Raw genomic sequence first — 22,096 nt, forward strand, 5'->3', positions numbered from 1 at the left:
ATTAACACATAGGAAATTAGGGAGACTTGAATGTTGACATCTAACCACTCACTCCCATGGCTGCCTCTTGGAACTGATCATCATCCAGAATTGCTCCACTTTTGAACTCTTACTCAACTTCTGAGATATAAAATGCAGATAGATATAATACTTGTCAATAGAAATGGAGCAACAACACAGTCGGCAGAGTCAGGTAAGAGAAAGGCTGAGCTACTCCTTGAAGCGTTAATTTTACTATCATTACAGTTGACACCTTTGCTTCTTTTTCATTCTACTGGGATCACATTCCACTTGTCAGAAGAGTGTGCATGGGAGGTGGGATTACCAGCACTCCTTAACTGCTTCTTATTCCTGACACCAGTAACTTCAGCAGTGAATTCCTTTCAGTTGTCAAGAAACTCTCTTCATGTGGATTTATGCAGGGGCTTCCCTGGTAGCTCAGCTGGTAAAGAATTAGCCTGCAAAGCAGGAGACATGGGTTCAACCCCTGGGTTGGGAAGATCCCTCTGGAGGAGGGCATGACAACCCACTCCAGTATTCTTGCCTGGAGAATCCCCATGGACAGAGGAGCCTGCTGGGCTACAGTTCATGGGGTCACAAAGAGTTGGACATGACTGAGCAACTAAGCACAGCACAGCACAGCTAATGCAGGTCCCACTTATTTGAGCAGGGAAAAATAAACAGTATATAATATTTATTGCATATATTCACAGATTTGAAAACTCAACATTTGGGAAAATTTTCTATCACTGTGCTTATCACTCAGCTACTTTTAACTTATGCTTAAAAAACCTTATATAAAAGAACATACTATATTATTTCTTACATGTTATCAGGGAAGTTATCAGGATGCAGGAGATCTGGATCACACAGTGTGTGGCATAAGCCCTCTTAGAGAAGGTCACCAATAACCCCACCATAGAGCCAGCGGAAGATGACCCACAAACTTCAGAACAATTATACCAAATAAATTCTCACATGTTAAGAAATTTTTGGACCCACAACAGAGCAAGACCGTTTCCCCGACAGTCAGTCTCTCCCATCAGGAAGCTTCCATAAGCCCTTCATCTTTATTAATCAGAGGGCAGACAGAATGAAAACCACAATCAGAGAAAACTAACCAAACTGATCACATGGATCACAGCTTGTCTAACTCAGTGAAACTCTGAGCCATGCTGTCTAGGGCCACCCAAGACGGACGGATCATGGTGGACAGTTCTGACAAAACATGGTCCACTGGAGAAGGGAATACAAATCACTTCACTATTCTTGCCTTGAGAATCCCATTAATAGTATGAAAAAGCAAAAAGATATAACACTGAAAGATGAACTTCCCAGGTCTGTAGGTGCTCAATATGCTACTGGAGACAAGGGGAGAAATAACTCCAGAAACAATGAGGAGATAGAGCCAAAGCAAAAACAACAGCCCGTTGTGGATGTGACTGGGGATGGAAGTAAAGCCCAATGCTGTACAGAAAAATATTGCATAGGAACCTGGAATGTTAGGTCCACGAATCAAGGTAAATTTGAAGTGGTTAAACGGGAGAGGTCAAGAGTGAACAATGGCATTTTAGGAATCAGTAAACTGAAATGGACTGGAATGGGTGAATTTGAGTCAGATGACCATTATATTTATTAATGTGGGTAAAATCCCTTAGAAGAAATGGAGTAGCTCTCACAGTCAACAAAAGAGTCTGAAATGCAGTACATGGGTGCAATCTCAAAAATGAAAAAATGATCTCTATTCATTTCCAAAGCAAACTATTCACTATCACAGTAATCCAAGTCGATGCCACAACCACTAAGGCTAAAGAAGCTGAAGCTGAATGGTTCTATGATGACCTACAAGACTTTCTAGAACTAACACACACACACAAAAAAAGATGTCCTTTTCATCAAAGGGGAATGGAATGCAAAAGTAAAAAGTCAGGAGATACCTGTAGTAACAGGCAAGTTTGGCCTTGGAGTACAAAATGAAGCAGGGCAAAGGCTAACAGAGTTTTCCCAAGAGAACATACTAGTCATAACAAATACTCTCTTCCAAAAACACAAGAGATGACTACATATGGACATCACCAGATGTTCAACACTGAAATCAGATTGATTATATTCTTTGCAGCCAAAGATGGACAAGCTCTATACGCTCAGCAAAAACAAGACCAGGAGCTGACTGTGGCTCATATCATGAAATCCTTATTGCCAAATTCAGACTGAAATTGAAGAAAGTAGGGAAAACCACTAGACCATTCAGGTATGACCTAAATCAAATCCCTTATGCTTATACAGTGCAGTGACAAACAGATTCAAGAGATTAGATCTGATAGATAGAGGGCCTGAAGAACTCTGGATGTAGGTTCATAACGTTGTACAGAAAGCAGTGATCAAAACCATTCCCAAGAAAAAGAAATGCAGAAGGACAAAATGGTTGTCTGAGAAGGCCTTACAGATAGCTGAGAAAAGAAGAGAAGCTAAAGGCAAAGGAGAGAAGGAAAGATATACCCATCTGAATGCAGAGTTCCAAAGAATAGCAAGGAGAGATCAGAAAACCTCCCTCAGAGATCAGCGCAAAAAAATAGAGGAAAACAAGAATGGGAAAGACTAGAGATCTCTTCAAGAAAATTAGAGATACCAAGGGAAAATTTCATGCATAGATGAGCACAATAAAGGACAGAAAAGCTATGGACCTAACAGAAGCAGAAGATATTAAGAAGAGGTGGCAAGAATACACAGAAGTTCAGTTCAGTCGCTCAGTCGTGTCCGACTCTTTGTGACCCCATGAATCGCAGCACACCAGGCCTCCCTGTCCATCTCCATCTCCCGGAGTTCACTCAGACTCACAACCATCGAGTCCATGATGCCATCTGGCCATCTCATCCTCGGTCGTCCCCTTCTCCTCATGCCCCCAATCCCTCCCAGCATCAGGGAAATTTTCCAGTGAGTCAACTCTTCGCATGAGGTGGCCAAAGTACTGGAGTTTCAGCTTTAGCATCATTCCTTTCAAAGAAATCCCAGGGCTGATCTCCTTCAGAATGTACTGGTTGGATCTCCTTGCAGTCCAAGGGACTCTCAAGAGTCTTCTCCAACACCACAGTTCAAAAGCATCAATTCTTCGGCACTCAGCCTTCTTCACAGTCCAACTCTCACATCCTTACATGACCACAGGAAAAACCATAGCCTTGACTAGACGGACCTTAGTTGGCAAAGTAATGCCTCTGCTTTCGAATATGCTATCTAGGTTGGTCATAACTTTTCTTCCAAGGAGTAAGCGTCTTTCAATTTCATGGCTGCAGTCACCATCTGCAGTGATTTTGAGCCCCCCAAAATAAAGTCTGACACTGTTTCCACTGTTTCCCCGCTATTTCCCATAAAGTGATGGGACTGGATGCCATGATCTTCGTTTCCTGAATGTTGAGCTTTAAGCCAACATTTTCGCTCTCCTCTTTCACTTTCATCAAGAGGCTTTTTAACTCCTCTTCACTTTCTGCTATAAGGGTGGTGTCATCTGCATATCTGAGGTTATTGATATTTCTCCTGGCAATCTTGATTCCAGCTTGTGTTTCTTCCAGTCCAGCGTTTCTCATGATGTACTCTGCATATAGTGAAATAAGCAGGGTGACAATATATAGCCTTGACATACTCCTTTTCCCATTTAGAACCAGTCTGTTGTTCCATGCCCAGTTCTAACTGTTTCTTCCTGACCTGCATACAGATTTCTCGAGAGGCAGGTCAGGTGGTCTGGTATTCCCATCTCTCTCAGAATTTTCCACAGTTTATTGTGATCCACACAGTCAAAGGCTTTGGCATAGTCAATAAAGCAGAAATAGATGTTTTTCTGGGACTCTCTTGCTTTTTCCATGATCCAGTGGATGTTGGCAATTTGATCTCTGATTCCTCTGCCTTTTCTAAAACCAGCTTGAACATCAGGAAGTTCACGGTTCACGTATTGCTGAAGCCTGGCTTGGAGAATTTTGAGCATTCCTTTACTAGCATGTGAGATGAGTGCAATTGTGCGGTAGTTTGAGCATTCTTTGGAACTGCCTTTCTTTGGGATTGGAATGAAAACTGACATTTTCCAGTCCTGTGGCCACTCCTGAATTTTCCAAATTGGCTGCCATATTGACTGCAGCAATTTCACAGCATCATCTTTCAAGATTTGAAACAGCTCAACTGGAATGCCATCACCTCCACTAGCTTTGTTCATAGTGATGCTTTCTAAGGCCTATGTGACTTCACATTCCAAGATGTCTGGCTCTAGATGAGTGATCACATCATCATGATTATCTGGGTCATGAAGATCTTTTTTGTACAGTTCTTCCGTGTATTCTTGCCACCTCTTCTTAATATCTTCTGCTTCTGTTAGGTCCATATCATTGCTGTCCTTTATTGAGCCCATCTTTGCATGAAATGTTCCCTTGGTATCTCTAATTTTCTTAAAGAGATCTCTGGTCTTTCCCATTCTGTAGTTTTCCTCTATTTCTTTGCATTGATTGCTGAGGAAGGCTTTCTTATCTCTTCTTGCTATTCTTTGGAACTCTGCATTCAGATGCTTATATCTTTCCTTTTCTCCTTTGCTTTTCACCTCTCTTCTTTTCACAGCTATTTGTAAGGCCTCCCCAGACAGCCATGTTGCTTTTTCGCATTTCTTTTCCATGGGGATGGTCTTGATCCCTGTCTCCTGTACAATGTCATGAACCTCATTCCATAGTTCATCAGGCACTCTATCAGATTTAGGCCCTTAAATCTATTTCTCACTTCCACTGTATAATCATAAGGGATTTGATTTAGGTCATACCTGAATGGTCTAGCAGTTTTCCCTACTTTCTTCTGTGCAGGCGCAGGAGGGCCTAGAGGAGCTATCCCACATTGAAGATCCGGAAGGGTGGCGGTAAGGAGATCCCCCTCGTCCAAGGTAAGAGAAACCCAAGTAAGATCGTAGGTGTTGCAAGAGGGCATCAGAGGCCAGACACACTGAAACCATACTCACAGAAAACTAGTCAATCTAATCACACTAGGACCACAGCCTTTTCTAACTCAGTGAAACCAAGCCATGCCTGCGGGGCAAACCAAGATGGGCGGATCATGGTGGAGAGGTCTGACAGAATGTGGTCCACTAGAGAAGGGAATGGCAAGCCACTTCTGTATTCTTGCCTTGAGAACCCCATGAACAGTATGAGAAGGTAATATGATAGGATACCAAAAGAGGAACTCCCCAGGTCATTAGGTGCCCAATATGCTACTGGAGATCAGTGGAGAAATAACTCCAGAAAGAATGAAGGGATGGAGCCAAAGCAAAAACAATACCCAGTTGTGCATGTGACTGGTGATGGAAGCAAGATCCGATGCTGTAAAGAGCAATATTGCATAGGAACCTGGAATGTCAGGTCCATGAATCAAGGCAAATTGGAAGTGGTCAAACAAGAGATGGCAAGGGTGAACATCAACATTCTAGGAATCAGCGAACTAAAATGGACTGGAATGGGTGAATTTAACTCAGATGACCATTTTATCTACTACTGCGGGCAGGAATCCCTCAGAAGAAACGGGAGTAGTCATCATGGTCAACAAAAGAGTCCAAAATGCTGTACTTGGATGCAATCTCAAAAACGACAGAATGATCTCTGTTCGTCTCCAAGGCAAACCATTCAATATCACAGTTATCCAAGTCTATGCCCCAACCAGTAACACTGAAGAAGCTGAAGTTGAACAGTTTTATGAAGACCTACAAGATCTTTTAGAACTAACACCCCAAAAAGATGTCCTTTTCATTATAGGGGACTGGAATGCAAAAGTAGGAAGTCAAGAAACACCTGGAGTAACAGGCAGATTTGGCCTTGGAATGCAGAATGAAGCAGGGCAAAGACTAATAGAGTTTTCCAAGAAAATGCACTGGTCATAGCAAACACCCTCTTCCAACAACACAAGAGAAGACTCTACACATGGACATCACCAGTTGGTCAACACCAAAATCAGATTGATTATATTCTTTGCAGCTAAAGATGGAGAAGCTCTATACAGTCAACAAAAACAAGACCAGGAGCTGACTGTGGCTCAGATCGTGAACCCCTTATTACAAAATTCAGACTCAAATTGAAGAAAAAATACACAGAGGAACTATATAAAAAATATCTTCATGACCCAGATAATCACAATGGTGTGATCACTCATCTAGAGCCAGACATCCTGGAATGTGAACTCAAGTGAGCCTTAGAAAACATCACTACAAACAAAGCTAGTGGAGGTGATGGCATTCCAGTTGAGCTATTTCAAATCCTGAAAGATGATGCTGTGAAAGTGCTGCAGTCAATATGCCAGCAAATTTTGAAAACTCAGGAGTGGCCACAGGACTGGAAAAGGTCAGTTTTCATTCCAATCCCAAAGAAAAGTGAAGTCGCTCAGTCGTGTCTGACTCTTTGGGACCCCATGGACTTTAGCCTATCAGGCTCCTCTGTCCATGGGATTTTCCAGGAAAGAGTGCTGGAGTGGATTGCCATTTCCTTCTCCAGGGGAATATTCCCGACTCAGGGATCGAACCCCAGTCTCTCCCATTACAGGCAGACGCTTTACTGTCTGAGCCACCAGGGAAGCCCAATCCCAAAGAAAGGCAATGCCAAAGAATGCTCAAACTACCGCACAATTGCATTCATCTCACATGCTAGTAAAGGAATGCTCAAAATTCTCCAAGCCAGGCTTCAGCAATACGTGAACCGTGAACTTCCTGATGTTCAAGCTGGTTTTAGAAAAGGCAGAGGAACCAGAGATCAAATTGCCAACATCCACTGGATCATGGAAAAAGCAAGAGAGTTCCAGAAAAACATCTATTTCTGCTTTATTGACTATGCCAAAGCCTTTGACTGTGTGGATCACAATAAACTGTGGAAAATTCTGAGAGAGATGGGAATACCAGACCACCTGACCTGCCTCTCGAGAAATCTGTATGCAGGTCAGGAAGAAACAGTTAGAACTGGGCATGGAACAACAGACTGGTTCCAAATGGGAAAAGGAGTACGTAAAGGCTATATATTGTCACCCTGCTTATTTCACTATATGCAGAGTACATCATGAGAAACGCTGGCCTGGAAGAAACACAAGCTGGAATCCAGATTGCTGGGAGAAATATCAATAACCTCAGATATGCAGATGACACCACCCTTATAGCAGAAAGTGAAGAGGAACTAAAATGCCTCTTGATGATAGTGAAAGAGGAGAGTGAAAATGTTGGCTTAAAGCTCAACATTCAGAAAATGAAGATCATGGCATCTGGTCCCATCACTTAATGGGAAATAGATGGGGAAACAGTGTCAGACTTTATTTTGGGGGGCTCAAAATCACTGCAGATGGTGACTGCAGCCATGAAATTGAAAGACGCTTACTCCTTGGAAGAAAAGTTATGATCAACCTAGATAGCATATTCAAAAGCGGAGACATTACTTTGCTGACTAAAGTCCGTCTAGTCAAGGCTATGGTTTTTCCTGTGGTCATGTAAGGATGTGAGAGTTGGACTGTGAAGAAGGCTGAGTGCCGAAGAATTGATGCTTTTGAACTGTGGTGTTGGAGAAGACTCTTGAGGGTCCCTTGGACTGCAAGGAGATCTGACCAGTCCATTCTGAAGGAGACCAGCCCTGGGATTTCTTTGGAAGGAATGATGCTAAGGCTGAAACTCCAGTACTTTGGACACCTCATGCGAAGAGTTGACTCATTGGAATATACCCTGATGCTGGGAGGGATTGGGGGCATGAGGAGAAGGGGATGACCGAGGATGAGATGGCTGGATGGCATCACTGACTCGATGGACATGAATCTGAGTGAACTCCGGGAGATGGAGATGGACAGGGAGGCCTGGTGTGCTGCGATTCATGGGGTCACAAAGAGTTGGACACGACTGAGCGACTGAACTGAACTGAGGCAAGTGGCTACCTGGCTACAAGTCTCCCTGAAGTGCCAGTTCCAGACTGGTTTCAGGTCTATTCTTCTAAAAAGAAATAAGATTTATTTTGTGTACTAAATCCCAGGTATCACTCCTCTGACTACTTCTAATTGGGTCTGTTACTCCAAAATGGCAGACCAGGGGAGTAGGATTTTAATCATACAAGATTCAGATGTAGAACTTAGAACTCAGAAGTACTTCCAATTCAGTGTCTATACTCCAAGCTGAGGCAGTCCTATGCTCCATTTTGACAGGAAGTTATCACAGTCATAGTTGCCCAGTGTCCTAAATTAAAACTGAGGGGGACTCTGCGGGGTTCTTGAGTACAGATCTGTTCTGTGTTCTCCATTTCTTGTCTGTAGGATATAGGCTTCATTCAGCCTCCTTGAACTTCCCTGAGTTCCAAAGGGTGGATTCAAACAATTGCTAATCAGGGAAGGGAGGGGATACAGAAACAAGAGAACCAATCAAAGGTTGGTACAGCCTCCAGACAGAGTCCTGGTTCCTACTCAAAGAAATATGCATAACAATGTCTTTGAGCCTCCACCCAGGTGGAAGATGGTAACTTCAGACTGAACACAAGGTTCCTGGTGCACAGCTCTGTTGCCCCACCACCAACCAATCAAAAAGGTTCACAAACCCTGCAACCCTCACCCCAAATGTTGCCTTCTGTTTCCGGGGACAGAGATGACTATTCTGATAGGTCTCCTGTTTGGCCCTTGTCTATTTCATCTCTGAGAAGGGCCAACTAAATTGCTGTTACTGCAAGGGTAGAAGCTGGTTTCAGATGTGGAACACCCCAACTTAGATCAGGTAGAGAGAGACTTCTTTCTGCTCTGCTAGGCAGGCCTACGCCCATGCACAGCAGGAAGAAGTTACAGAAGAAAGAGACCTCCGCCCTAATTCCCAAGAAGTATCTTGAGTATGAATTCTCTCAGGGAGGAGTTGTTAGGGGAAGCACACTGATTGAAGCTGCCCACCCTGGCCAGGCACCATAGCAACTATTTGCATGAGTTGTTTTATGACAGGAGATCCTGATAAGGAATATGGAACTAATAAGCCACCACCAACCAGAAGAGTTCGGGAAAGGTCTAAAGGAGACACTGTGTCTGTCCACTTCCCAGAATCCCTCTCGCTAGCATCCATCTTGGCTGAGCAATGCATGCACCACCAGGAAAGACTCTGAATTAGAATGATTGCTCAAAGACCACCCGGAAACTAATCCCATCACCATAAAACTCCACATTGCCAGCCATGCGGCAGAGCAGTTCTCCTGGGTTTCCTTACCCTACTGTTCTCCACCCGGGTGCCGTTTCCCAATAAAACCTCTTGCTTTGTCAGTACATGTGTCTCCTCAGACAATTCATTTCCAAGTGTTAGACAAGAGCCGAGTTTCAGGCCCTGGAAGGGGTCCACATTCCTGCAACACTAATACTCCTGTTTTTCCACCAAGGTCCTTCATCCTACCAAATTTTGCACAGTTCAACATATTGTTTTCTAGTGGTCAGGTACTCCTGTCCACTCTCAGCTGGTGTCTGCAAGCACTTCTGTGTCTGAAGGTGTATTCCTGATGTATCCATGGACAGAGATATACTCCACGTTCACCTAATCCTCCCACATCTTGTTCATCCTTGGTATTACTTTTTAGTGCTCAAAATTCAGGACTAAAATACCTTCATTTGGATTTTTTAAATGAATATAAACTTATTTTGCCCCACTAAGTGTTTTTTCTTATATTTTCTTATATTTATCCAATATCGACAGCAGTTTTCTTTTTGGACGTGACTGTCATAAATATGTTATTCACTCACACATTTCTTTTTGGCATTTCTAGATGGCTGAGTTTTGGGAGTCTCTCTCATAAACAACACGTGGCTGACGGGCTGCCCCTTTATTCAGTATCAGAATTCTCATCCTTCGTGAGTCTGTCTCCATGAACTTGGAAGGGAGGGTTAGCTCAGTAAAACAGCCCCATTCTCAAAAGAAGTCTGTAAGGAGTAGACATACCACCTCTTGCTATTTAAATAAGCCAAAACAAAAGAGTTTTAAAATCAGTCGAATCTAGCAATCCCACTCCTGGACATATATTCGGAGAAATCATAATTCAAAAAGATACATGTACCCCTATGTTCACAGCAGCACTATTCACAATAGCCAATGTGTGGAAACAACCTAAATACTCATGGACAGATAAATGGATAAAGAAGATGGAATACTACTCAGCCATAAAAAGAATGAAATAATGTCATTTGTAGCAACGTGGATGGACCTAGAGATTATCATGAGAAGTGAAGTACATCGGGAAGAGCAAGACATATCATATGACATGACATATATGAAACCAAAACTATGACATGAATGAATTTATTTAGAAAGCAGATTTGTGGTTACCAAGAGGGAGGGGGGGCTGGAGGAGGGTTGAAGTGAGAGTTTGGGATTAGCAGATGCAAACTATTACATGTAGACTGGATAAACAACAAGGTCCTGCTGTATAGCACAGGGAGCAATACACAAAATCCTATGATAAACCGTAATGGAAAAGAATATGGAATGCATATATAAATACAGCTGAATCATTTTTGCTGTACAACAGTAATTAACACACTGTTGTAAATCAACTATATTACAATTAAATAAATTAAAAAAAAATCAATTGGCTAGAACTTGCCTGGTGGCACAGTGGATAAGAGTCTACCTTCCAATACAGGGGACACAAGTTTGATCCCTGATCTGGGAAGATACCACATGCCATGGAGCAATTAAGCTTGGGCACCACAGATACTGAGCCCACATGCCTAGAGCCTGTGCTCTGCAAGAAGAGAAACCACCACAATGAGAAGCCTGCACACCGCAACTAGAGAGTAGCCCCCACTCGCCTCAACTAGAGAAAGCCTGCATGCAGCAATGAAGATCCAGCCAACCAAAAATAAACAGAAAACCTTTTAAAACATCAGTTGGCTAAATGGCAGGAAATGACAGCAACATAGATTGGATCTGGTCAGGCTTCGTGCGTTAGAAACTCCTTTCCCATCCACAGGTAAGGCCATATATGCTAACACATAGAGGTAATATTTCCTAGAACCTTCCCCTTAACTTGGGCTTCCCTTGTGGCTCAGCCGGTAAAGAATCCGCCTGCAATGCGGGAGACCTGGGTTTGATCCCTGGGTTGGGAAGATCCCCTGGAGAAGGGAAAAGCTACCCACTCCAGTATTCTAGCCTAGAGAATTCCATGGACTGTGTAGTCCATGGAGTCGCAAAGAGTCTGACACAACTGAGTGACTTTCACTTGCACTTTCTCCGTAGCTTGCCTCTCATCATGCTTGCTCTACCTTGGCAGCTTTTTGATTGCAGTCACATCACCTAACTCCTGCTTCCTTACCTCTCTTCTCTGCTCCCTTGACTTGGCTCTCTAAACGAATTATTTGTTTCTCCAAACCAGCTTTGCTCCCATGGCTTCACGCTCTGCAAGCCGTGGGATACATCTAACCTTCCTCCATGCCCATCTACGGCTTCAAGGAGGCCCCTTGGGTCTATGATCTTCAGCATAAAGATGATCTGATATAGTAAAAATGCTGAAGTTTATAAACACTGCAAGAGATTTCAAACAGGAAATGATCATTTGTGTCTCCTGCTCTCTGATCCAGGCAGGACTATTATTGACTATATCACTAAACTACAATGTAAAAATGGCCCACCCACCAACTTGGGACCTAGAACAGGAGAAGTTTCAGGTTTAGCTATTCCTCGGTAGTTTTCCTGAACTTCTCCATCTTTTGGAAGCTAGTTTATATCTTGTGGGTATGTCCGGCCCCTTCACTAGACTGGAAACACCTGTGTCTTATCTGCCTTTGTAATCTCCACCTGGCCTAATAGAGTACTTTACACGTGTAGGCACTCAATATGAAATAGAGAAAAAATGAATACAACAAACTATCAGAAAAAAGAATCAAAAGGGGGGAAAAGACTCTTTCCGAACTGTGTTTATCTAAAATTGGGATGTGATCAATTGAATGAGGATTTGTCTAGGTTGGTTGGTTCTGGTAGTGATAGAAAAATAACTGTAAATATCCCTAATATGTGTGTAGCCTTAATCATTTCTTTAGACTCTACTGACAAAGCTATGGACAGGAGGGCCCAGCAGTAGTGTAATCCTGCCAGTCTCTCACCCTCCAATAGTGGCGTCCCTGGCGTGCTTCCCCCTTCCAGTTGGAGGGGGTGGAGCAGAGTCAACGAATGTGGCTCACATGGTTTATGTGCGGCTACTGATGGTTCGCTTCCCCTTTACAGCACTTCTCATCTCTGCCTCTGTCGCTCCAGACCCGTGCCCTAGCAGAAGCTACTGCTTCTGTCATACCTCTGGATGTCAGCCATGATGTTGTAGCCTTAGCTGGTTCTCCATTCCATTCCGCAAGTCATGTCTGCCCTCCCTTGTACATCAGTGTATTACTAAGCCACAAAGAGCACTGCCTCGTGCTTTCCAGTTCTTAGGATGACTCTAATGCTCGAGCTCTTATCTATCAGAGCCAGCACCATCCCCCGATGCTGAGCCTCCAGCACAGCACAGACCCACAAGACTTTTACTCAACCACTCCTTCCTCTCTAACACAAACCATTTATTTTTCTGATCAAAGCAGTTTACCTCAATAATAACTCCCCTCAGAGTTGGTTCTTTCCCATTTACCAAACCGAATTTTTATTCATAGGAGGGTTCTTATTCTCCCAAACCTCAGGGAGGGGTATTCTTGCTTAGGGGCAGATGTTCATTTCAACTTACCTAGTTATTATAGCTCATATCAGAGTCCTTAAGCCCTCACTTAAGTAAAGCTTTGGTGAGTCTGCCCTCCTGGGCATCTAGATATGCCTGGACACGCTTCCACCCACAGTGGGTACCTCTACAACTTAGCCTCTCACTGGAGGACTCCTGCTACACGTGAGTAGTGTTTGACAATGAAAAATAACAAATGAACTTGAGAGAACCAAATGAGAGCAAGCGTGTGAAAGTGCTTTGCAAACACAATGTATTATAGTTAACTCCTTATTGTTTGTTTGTTTGCTTGCTTAACAGAAACCCATGTCCATGGGGGAACTGAAGGCTTCAAATAGTGAGGATTTTAAAAATAAAGGACAGGGATGTTTAACTGTAGAAGAGATCAAATTGAAAAAACATGTGAATATAAATTCGAAATCTACGTACTAGATAGAATTTCTGTGGCCCTTTTGAATGCACCGTTAGTTACTCGGTCGTATCTGACTCTCTGCGACCCCATGAACTGCCTGGCTTCTCTGCCCATGGAATTCTCCAGGCAAGAATACTGGAGTGGGTTGCCTTTCCCTTCTCCAGGGGATCTTCCATGACCTGGGTATCAAACCTGGGCCTCTTGCATTGCAGGCAGGTTCTTTACCATCTGAGCCACTAGGGAATCCCCACGAATTCTGGAATGGGTAGCCTTTCCCTTCTTCAGGGGATCTTCCGAACCCTGGGATCGAACCTGGGTCTTCCGCATTGTGGGCAGATTTTTTTACCTTCTGAGCCAGACACTTGCCAAGTGAACAGAGAGAAAGTTGGAAGATGGTCCTGCAGTACCTAAAAGTTGTCATACTCGGGCTGCGTATGTTAGGCCACAGAAATCTAAACGGAACTATACAGCATGGAGAATTACAAAGCTTGACTCCAGAGGTCAACTACTTGGATTTAAATCTGAGCCCTGCCACTTAAGAGCTCTAGGTGAATTCTGACAAATTACTTAATCTTAGTGTCTCATCTATAATAAATTAGAGATGTCATAGTACCAGCTCCCCAAAGTATTACATGAGTCAATACATATAAAGCACTTACTGTCAGATCAGGCACAGAGCAAGTCTTTAAGATGAATAAATCTTACAATTCATCTACTCATACCATTGTTTTTCATGGGAGTAAATTGGGCTAGAGTTTACCCAAATGTTTGCTAAAGTGGAAATTTGGGGAATGTTTTTCTCAGTTAGGTAGAATTTGATAAATATTTATTTGAAACTGAGTTGAAAATTATTTACTCCCATCATCCCATCAACAGAAAATAGGATTAAAGATTTAATGAGCATGGCACCACCCATCAGTGCAAGACTGCAAGTTTCCTCACATTAAGTCTCTCCCACTGGGAAGCTTCCATAAGCCTCTTATCCTTCTCCATGATAGGGGAGACATCATGAAACCCAGAGTCACAGAAACCTGGCCAAACTGCTCACATGGACCACAGCTTGTCTAACTCCATGTAACTGTGAGCCATGCCGTGTAGGGCCACCCAAGACGGATGGGTCATAGTGGAAAGTTCGTACAAAACGTGGTCCACTGGAGAAGACCCTGGCAAACCACTTCAGTATTCTGGCATTGAGAGCCCCGAACAGTACGAAAAGGAAAAAGATATGACGCTGAAAGATGAACTCCCCAGCTTGGTAGGTGCCCTATATGCTACTGGAGAAGACTGGAGAAATAACTCCAGAAAGGAGGAAGAGACGGAGCCAAAGTGAAAACAACACCCAGTTGTGGATGTGACAGGCGATGGAAGTAAAGTCCGATGCTGTACAGAAAAAATATTGCATAGGAACGTGGAATGTTAGGTCCATGAACCAAGGTAAATTGGAAGTGATCAAGCAGGAGATGGCAAGATTGAACATCGACATTTTAGGAATCGGTGAACTAAAGTGGACTGTAATGGGTGAAGTTAATTCAGATGGCCATTATATCTACTACTCTGGGCAAGAATGCCTTAGAAAAAGTGGTATAGCCCTCATAGTCAACAAAAGAGTCCAAATTGTAGTACTTGGGTGCAATCTCAAAAATGACAGAATGATTTCTGTTCGTTTCCAAGGCAAACCTTTCAATATCACAGTAATCCAAGTCTATACCCCAACCACTAATGCCAAAGAAGCTGAAGTTGAACGATTCTATGAAGACCTACTCAAAAATGATGTCCTTTCCATCATAAGGGACTAGAACGCAAAAGTAGGAAGCCAAGAGACACCTGAACTAACAGGCATGTATGGCCTTGGAGTTCAAAATGAAGCAGGGCAAGGGCTAACAGAGTTTTGCCAAGTGAATGCACTGGTCATAGCAATCACCCTCTTCCAACAACACAAGAGACGACTCTACACATGGACATCACCAGATGGTCAATACCAAAATCAGATTGGTTATGTTCTTTGTGGCCAAAGATGGAGAAGCTCTATACAAAACAAGAAGCAAAAATAAGGCCAGGAGCTGACTGTGGCTCAGATCATGAACTCCTTATTGTCAAATGCTGACTGAAATTGAAGAAAGTCGGGAAAACCACTATACATGGAGATTCGTGACATTGGACAGGAGGCAGGGATCAAGACCATCCCCAAGAACAGGAAATGTGAAAGGAAAAATGGTTGTCTGAGGAGGCCTTACAAACAGCTGAGAAAAGAAGAGAAGCTAAAGACAAAGGACGAAAGGAAAGATATACCCATCTGAATGCAGAGTTCCAAAGAATAGCAAGGATAGATGAGAAAGCCTCCCTCAGTGATCAGTGCAAAGAAAAAGAGGAAAGCAATAGAATGGAAAAGACTAGAGATCTCTTCAAGAAAATTAGAGACATCAGGGGAACATTTCATGCAAAGATGGGCACAGTAAGGGACAGGAAATGGTAATGGACCTAACAGAAGTAGAAGATAGTAAGAAGAGGTGGAAAGAATACACAGAAGAACTATACACATAAGACCTTAATGACTCAGAAAACCATGTTGGTGTGATAACTCACTTAGAGCCAGACATCATGGAGTGTGAAGTCAAGTGGGCTTTAGGATCATCACTATGAACAAAGCTAGTGGAGATGATGGAATTCCAGCTGAGGTATGCCAAATCCTAAAAGATGCTGCTGCTAAAGTGCTGCACCAAATATGTCAGCACATTTGGAAAACTCAGCAGTGGCCACAGGACTGGAAAAGGTCCATTTTCATTCCAATCTCAAAGAAAGGCAATGCCAAAGAATCTTCAAACTACCGCACAGTTGTACTCGTCTCACACTCTAGCAAATTAATGCTCAAAATTCTCCAAGAGAGGCTTCAACAGTATGTGAACTGAGAACTTCCAGATGTTCAAGCTGGATTTAGAAAAGGCAGAGGAAACAGAGATCAAATTGCCAACATCTGTTGGTCATACAAAAAGCAAGAGAGTTCCAGAAAAATATCTACTTCTGCTTTATTGACTATGCCAAAGCCTCTGACTGTGTGGCTCACAACAAACTGTGGAAAATTTTTCAAGAGATGGGAATACCAGACCACCTGACCTGCCTCCTGAGAAATCAGTATGCACGTCAAGAAGCAACAGTTAGAACCGGACATGCAACAACGGACTGGTTCCAAATCGGGAAAGGAGTACGTCAAGGCTGTATATTGTCACCCTGCTTATTTAGCTTATATGCAGAGTACATCATGTGAAATGCCGGGCTGGACGAAGCAAAAGCTGGAATCAAGATTGCTGGAAGAAATAGGAATAACCTCAGATATGCAGGTGACACCATCCTTATGGCAGAAAGCAAAAGAGGAACTAAAGAGCCTCTTCATGAAAGTTAAATAGGAGAGTGAAAAAGCTGGCTTAAAACTCAACGTTCACAAAACGAAGATCATGGCATCAGGTCCCATCACTTCATGACAAACAGATGGGGAAACAATGGAAACAGTGACAGACTTTGTTTTCTGGGGCTCCAAAATCACTGCAGATGGTGACTGCAGCCATGAAATCAAACAACACAGATGCTTACTCCTTGGAAGAAAAGCTCTGACTAGTGTAGATAGCATATTAAAAAGGGGAGACGTTGCTTTGCTGACAAAGGTCCGTCTAGTCAAAGGTATGTTTTACCCAATAGTCATGTATGGATGTGAGAGTTGGATCATAAATAAAGGTGGACCACTCAGCTGAGTGCTGAAGAATTGATGCTTTTGAACTGTGGTGTTGGAGAAGACTCTTGAGAGTCCCTTGGAAAGCAAAGAGAGCAAACCATTGAATCCAAAAGGAAATCAGTCCTGAATATTCGTTGGAAGGACTGATGCTGAAGCTGAAGCTCCAATATTTTGGCCACCTGAGGCGAAGAACTGACTCACTGGAAAAGACCCTGATGCTGGGAAAGATTCAAGGCAGCATGAGAAGAGGATGACAGAGGATGAGATGGTTGAATGGCATCACTGACTTGATGGACATGAGTTTGAGGAAGCTCTGGGGGTTGGCGATGGACAGGAAGGCCTGGAGTGTTGTAGTCCATGGGGTCACAAAGAGTCGGATGTGACCCAGTGACTGAAATCAACTGAACAAATTGAGAATATTCAAGTGACTTAAACAATTCACATTATATAAAACTAGTTCATTTGCCCTTTCACTCACAATATGGGCAAAGGGACACACTATCATAGGACAGCATCAAGAAAGAACAGTTGATACGAAAATGATTACAAATCTCACTTACTCAAAAAAGTCTTATAAATGGAGATTACTCTCACAATTGCTCTAGAAAACATAATAAATATTCATGTGCAGTTACAGTTTTATTTATAAATATCAGATAGTTTATAGTGTACTTTTTCCCAGCTACTGCCAAAAATGGAAATCAGTTTTGCTACCACCTCAAAGAGCTACATTCATAATCATATGTAGATATAGTTGAGAAGCTCTGAATATTAGTGACTGTATCAAGTAATTTGTCCTAAAGTACAGCCTTATGAAAGAAAATTACTTTCATAACTATTTGAGAGCTTAATTGCTAATCAAACATGATAGAGTTTTAGTTACAAATATTAGAGTTTATTGTGTAATACTTGACAATAACTGCACTCTAGAAACATTTATTTTCAACAATTCTTGAAAACCAAATGCTTACCATAAACCACAAAATGTTCACCATAACAGTACTTTCAAAAGGCTGTTTACTAAAGCATGAATTTGGAGGAATAATAAAAACAAAAGGATGAGGATACCAGCAATGCTTATACCGTCTCCCAGAAAGGCATGGGAGAGAGTCAATCACGTTCCCATTGGTCCAAAAGAAGGGCTGTCTGCCAGAGTCCTGACTCATAAGCAGTCTGTTGGCCATATTTAGCAGAGGAGCCTGCAGTTGATTAGCTGTGCTCTGACAGTAAATAGCCTATCATTGCTGTCCAGGAAAATCTCTGCAGTATAGAGAATTTCTAAGACTATATGACAAATCATGTCAGCCAAGATAGAGTCTGCATACATGAAAACCCTTAATATGAAGACTTGTTTTCATGACATATATCTTTGTGGAATTTGGTTAAGCAGGTAATTAATAGCTGATCCTCACTGTAGTCCACTCACCCATTTTGGGGCTGATTATCCAGTTTCTGGTGTTATCCATGTCTTGCTTTTGCTTCTACCACTCCCTTTGGCTGGCAGCCTTTTGCCCACCTCACTGCTCATTAGCACCTGCAAAGGATAACAGAAAGCAGATGAACTCAGACCATTCAATTATGCTTCTCATTAGCAGCTCTACTGAAGGGTTCTGTCCACGAGGTGGTTGCAACTATTTGGTAAAACTGGGTTTCTGGATTATCAGTGGATTTCAATTATCCACGTTGCTTCTGCCCTCGATCACCCAGCGTAATCTACTGTTGGCCATTTCTGCATTATTTGCCTGGCCAGATGGAGAAAAAGGTGAGAAAATTAAAGATACTGGCTCTCTGCTCTCTCATTTCTATTGGGAGTTTCCTTCCAAATCTACCCCCCACCCCACACACACACCCTGCTTTTTTTTTTTTTGTATAGCTAATGAAAAAGCACACAAGGTTCTCTGAGAATTCATGCTAATTGTTATTTGCTTAAATAATTACTTTAATTGCTAAAACACCGAAAGTCATCTTATGAACTTTAGCCACGTTTCTCACATTGGAAGGGCTTTTTGTGAGAGCCCTGAATTTGGCGCCTCATTACTTATACTAATCTCAATCAGAATTCGGAGAAGGCAATGGCACCCCACTCCAGTACTTTTGCCTTGAAAATCCCATGGACGGAGGAGCCTGGTAGGCTGCAGTCCAGGGAGTCCCGAAGAGTTGGACACAACTGAGCGACTTCACTTTCAATTTTCACTTTCATGCATTGGAGAAGGCAATGGAAGCCCACTCCAGTGTTCTTGCCTGGAGAATCCCAGGGACCGGGGAGCCTGGTGGGCTGCCGTCTATTGGGTCAGACAGAGTCGGACACGACTGAAGCGACACAGCAGCAGCAGCAGTCAGAAATACTGTAGCCAGGGAGTGCCAGTAATAATATGCAGTTAAAGGTTTATCCTGTGATTCATGAACAAGGGTGTGTCTCCAGGGAAAACAAGACTTGTGTATCTTTTTAAAGCATGAAATATCTCTGTCTAATATAATCACTGTTGTTCCATGCATTTGTATGTTTTTATTATAAATGCAGCACAGATTTATTTTAGAAAATAGAGATAAGCATAGAAACTGTCCATAATCCCACCAGTGATGGCCAGTTACCATTTTGTGGTATCCGCTTGCAGAATTTTTCTGTTCAAAATAGATTAACTGCACAAGTCTTCAGATGGGGTCATATGTAATTCTGTTTTCTAACTTGTTTTTCCACTCAATATGTCAGGCAGATTTTTGTGTACTAATATGTGCACTTTGACAGTATTCTTTGAACTGGCTGTATAGTATTCCACTGAATGAATGTGCATCATTTATTCAAATACTCTAGATTTAGCTGTTTAAATGGTCTCCAATTTTTATTACAACAAAAGCCCTGAGAAACACTCTGGGAGGTAAATCTTTGTGCATGTTCTTAATATCACCTCAGGAGAAATTAGTAGAAGTGGAGTTCTGGATTAAAGGAGATGACTGTGTCCCTCATTTTTTATTTTTCTTAACAAATGCCATAATATTAACCATACCGAGTTTGTACAGATTTTCCACAAAAGTGAAATCAGTAACGCACTCCTTAAGATTTCACTTGCAGAAAGTAGTGTAACTTCAGAGTTATGTGCCTGTAGCGTTTTCAGTTTAACATAGTGTGGCTTCTTGTCACTCTGATCTTGCTTTTGCTAGTGGTTTCTACCTTGTATGCATACATATATTTAATTTACAGTTTACTGGTATCAGTGAATTTAAGATGACCAATAGCACCAAAACTACTTCATTTCTTTTGGTGAATTTCATAGTAAAACACTAAATGAACTCATCTTAATGGGCTCATTAATCTGCTATAATAAAATCTATTCCTTCCTTGATACATAAATCAACCCCTCAAAACCCTACTCACAGCTTTGTTGACTTACACAATCAACAGTGAAATGATTAGTATCCACCACCACTACCATCCTGCCTCAGTGAAGGAAAAAACATGATCTGAAAATGCATGAAAACCCCCAAAGTATTTTTTTCAACATCCTCAATCATTCAACAACCAAGTTTTTCCTGTCTCAATAAAATGATATTTCCCTTCTTCCCTTTGCTCAGGGCAAAAACACTATCATCTTCCTTGATTCCTTCTCCTTCTATCAAACACCATATCCAATCCATCAAGGAATCCCATTGGCTATACCTTCAAAAGATGCCCTCCATCTGACCAGTTCTCAAAACCTCTGGTGCTACCACTCAATTCCAAGCCATCATCATCTATGTTTTGGATTATTGTAGTAGTCTCTTCACTGGCCTTCCAGCCTTGGCCTTTTTACCCCTCTAGTTTATTTTTCACACAGCATCTCAAGAGATTCTGTTCAAATATGTGTCAGATCAAGTCACTCTACTCCTCAAAACTTTCCAATGGCATCCCACCTCGCTTGGACTCAAAGCCAAAATCCTTACAATGGACAACAGGGCCCTACAGAATATATCATCCCCTCACCCTTCAGTATCCTCTGAACCCCTTTCCTGTTGCTCTCCCCTTTCCTCAGCTCACGTTGATGGGTCTCCGTTCTATTTGTCTAAAAAGCAGCAGACAGAGAGAACTTGTACTTTTTTTTTTTCCTCTTTTGGCCATGCCAAGCAGCATGCAGAGTTTCCCCACCAAGGATCGAACCCTGTGCCCCCTGCAGGGGAAGCGAGGAGTCTTAACCACTGGACTGCCAGGGAAGTCCCAAGAACGTATACTTAAAAGTGGAGTCCACATGACGATAGAAATAGCAGTTCATAAATAATGCATCATATTGAGCTCAGGGTGTTTTGACCCTTCACTAAGGCGCTCTGGAATGAGTTCCCATACTCATTTCTTAAAAATCACTTAGTCAGCAAATAGTTCTTGCGAGCCTATCATGCTCCAGACACTGTTGTATATGCATACATCAATAAACAAAACATACAAACCTGTCTACCTCAGTACCTTCCATTCTGTAGGGAGCGAGAGAGAGAACATGGTTAAGTTAATTGTGAAGCATGTTAGGAAGTGATAATGAAATGGAAAAATATAGAACAGCCATGTGGGGCTAGAAGCGTGTGCATCTGTGGGTAAGTGCTGTGTGTGTGGGTAGTTGTACTGTTGCTCCATGCCACAATGCCCCACGTGAGTTTGACATGTTTCTTGGGTTGAGTCAATAGATTATATCTACTTGCAATATCCTGGCTTCTGACACGATTCCCACACGAATATGCTATTCCAGTTCTTCCTGTACTTCCAGCGTGACCTGCTCCCTGTATTTATTCTTACTCATCCCATTGCTCTAACAGAGTCATCGCCCTGCTGTCTGGGCCACTGGTTGAACTGACGGCTCACATCTCATGAATTTGTTGGTGATCTCCTACCACAAGCACTTCTTCCCTTCAGTTTGGTCTTGGCTCTTGTCAATGCCTCAGGCCTGCCAGTAGCAGTCAGCGACGCCCACGTGCATGCCCTCAGCCCAAAAGCTTGACGAAACTGCCCTAGTCAGAGATGAATGGTTGACCTGCACGGAATTAGACATGCTGATGTAACTGGTGATTTTCTTAGCAATATGTCCCAGTCTAGTTAAAACCAGTGTATTTGGTTTTATACTAGTCCATCACTGACCCTGAATATGTACAAATATCCAGGATAGTTCTGGGCTTCCTTGATTTCTCAATTCTGAGCTTTTGTTTCACTATGGGCTAAGACGTTAGGTTATTCCTAAGGGTTTCAGGCAAAACTGAATTATTTTTAATCTACAGAACAGCCTGACTGTTGAGAGGAGCAGAATTTAATTGACA

The 22,096-nt window shown here is 42.5% G+C and overlaps 1 pseudogene; it reads left to right on the top strand.

The window, feature by feature from the left end:
- The window catches only part of LOC120882501, a 56,403-nt pseudogene that overhangs the window by 32,669 nt on the left and 1,638 nt on the right, over positions 1-22,096 (top strand).

This window comes from Oryx dammah, unplaced genomic scaffold (assembly GCF_014754425.2).
Source record: "Oryx dammah isolate SB20612 unplaced genomic scaffold, SCBI_Odam_1.1 HiC_scaffold_23, whole genome shotgun sequence".
Lineage (NCBI taxonomy): Eukaryota > Metazoa > Chordata > Mammalia > Artiodactyla > Bovidae > Oryx > Oryx dammah.